We start from the raw sequence: 2,262 nt of genomic DNA, 5'->3' as shown, positions 1-2,262 counted from the left end.
CACCTGACTGAAGAAAGTTTTACGAATTTGCCAGTGAGGGACGCTCTCCTGACAGCCAGTTACTGCTAATTTAGTGTTTTCAGCTTCTTTGTGCCCTTCTCTTGCTCCCACTTCAAGACAGAGCAAAAACTGGTGACGTGAGGAAAAGGCACAGGATACTCCTCTACTTTACAAGTGATCTTGCTGCTCCAGAAAGACATTAATGGAGCCTTAATAAAAGAAAAGAAAAATAAATTCCCTGGCCACAATGAGATGCTTTGGGGAGTTTCTGCAGCCCCTTGTTTTGCCCCCATGAAGAAAGCTTGACAGCAAGCCCCAAGATGGTCCTTTATGGCTTTGAACAGGAGAATATCCAGCCCCTTCATGTTTGGGATGCCACAGAAGTGGCCTCCCACTAGCTGGGCTGTGACCAGGCACGTGATGTTGAGCTGTGGCAGGTGGGTGCAGGAGGTGAGAGCCTGCCCTGGTGTGATGCCTCAAGAAGATCCGCCTTTCCCTTCTTCCCAGCATGCCTGACAAGATGGCCTCGTAGGGGTGCAGAAAGCCAGGACTCTGCCCCTCCCCTGACCTTTGTTGTGTCGAAGTATCAAAACCTGTCATAAACATTAACAAATAGGATCAGACTATCTCTTCCTGTCCCCACCCCACCCCCTGGCAATGCTGTAACTTCTGCCAGCTTCAGGCTCTCAGTCCCCCTGCTTCAGAGCTTGACATGGGACTCCTCACGCTGCCACCCAAGCATGGGGGATGGCCTCAGTGGACGGTAGTTCTCTCTAAAAAGGTGACTGCAAAGCATCCAGAAATGCTTGTCGCCGAGCTGTAAGGTATAACCAAGGACAACCCCACTGCCAAAGTCAGTATTGGAGCCATCTGTAGAGAGACAGATATGTTTTCCTTTGGGCAGTTGCCATCTGCCTAAATGCCTTGTGGCTTTTCACTTCAGTATTAAATTCTCTCCAAATTAACCAGTAAACGTGCTCTGCTGTATTTTACTTAATACCCTCTGATGCAGTGGCAGTGGGCTGGGTGCTTCTGTCTGCTGCCACACTGGGACATGTGTCAGAATTGAGGAGCAGGGGAGCAGGACAGCCCCTGTGTGGGAGCCAGTGGTAAAGGGCATCCCCCCCGTGCCCCCCCCAGGAAGGGGGACTGCCTTCTGCAAAGGCATCGCTGAGGCCATTGGGCCCTGGGACGAAGGTTTAGAACTGATGGCGTGGGGTGTGTGATGGTTCCCAGGAGACTCTCCCCTGGAAGGGGGATGGTGCTGCCATGGTGGGGTGTGTTTTAGAGCACAGCAGTGCGTGTTGTGTGGGGCGGTACTTGGAGCAGATCTCTGCCTCTGCCTGCTGCTGCACGGTGGGTTTCATGCTCCAGGGAGGAGAGGACAGCCTCTGTGTTCCAAAGGGCTTTTGGGTGACCTTGTTCCCCTGCTCACCTTCGCTCCAATCTTCCCTTCCCTCAACAGCACAAGATGAGCTCTTTTTCTCCTTTTCCTTGGCAAAGCATTGAGTGAGCTTAGGGGTTGGATTTTTTTTTTGGTCCTTTTTCCGGATTATAGTCTTCAATCACTTCTTTGCCTGACAGCAGCTCTGCACTCCCTGCCTGAGCTGGAGGAGAGGAGGTGGTGTAGAGAGAGGATGAAGCAATATTTCATGTTGTTTGGAGGGAAGGGCTCTGCACCGCTGGCTTCTTGCTGGCCTGACATGGATCCATCATGATGACACAGTATTACCAGTGGAGACAGCTAGGCATTTATTTTAGCCACCTTGATCCAGGTGCAAAAAAACCCTCAGCATCTGGTCCACAGAAAACAAAAATCAAAGGGTGGCATTTGGAGATACAGTGGACTTGAAGGATGGGAGAAGAGTAAAAAAATCACAGTCTTTATTTTTTTTTTTCCCTCTTGTTCTCCACGTGAACTTGGGTAGCATAGGAACAAGGTTGGGTTTTAGGGCGTGTGTTGAGCAAACACTTGATCTGGAGAGCGTAGGTGTTTTCCTGGCTCTGGTAGCGTGGCTAATAATCTTGGTCTTTTAAAACTGCTTCTCTTACACCAGTCATGTTTCAACTGTGTACCCCCTACTATGTCTTGTCCCTCCTGCTCTCTCCATCTTCCCCATGTGATGCAGGGCTTGAGGAGGCCTACGTTCATTTTGTGTCCACCAGTAAATGTGGATAAATCTACCAAGTGCCCTAAGTTCACTAGATCATGAATTCCTGGTATTCTGGATTGCCGGTCTTTCTATCCCATTACCAGTGTCT

This window comes from Buceros rhinoceros, unplaced genomic scaffold (genome assembly GCF_000710305.1).
Source record: "Buceros rhinoceros silvestris isolate BGI_N320 unplaced genomic scaffold, ASM71030v1 scaffold33586, whole genome shotgun sequence".
NCBI classification, from domain to species: domain Eukaryota; kingdom Metazoa; phylum Chordata; class Aves; order Bucerotiformes; family Bucerotidae; genus Buceros; species Buceros rhinoceros.
This window is presented reverse-complemented; position numbering follows the sequence as displayed.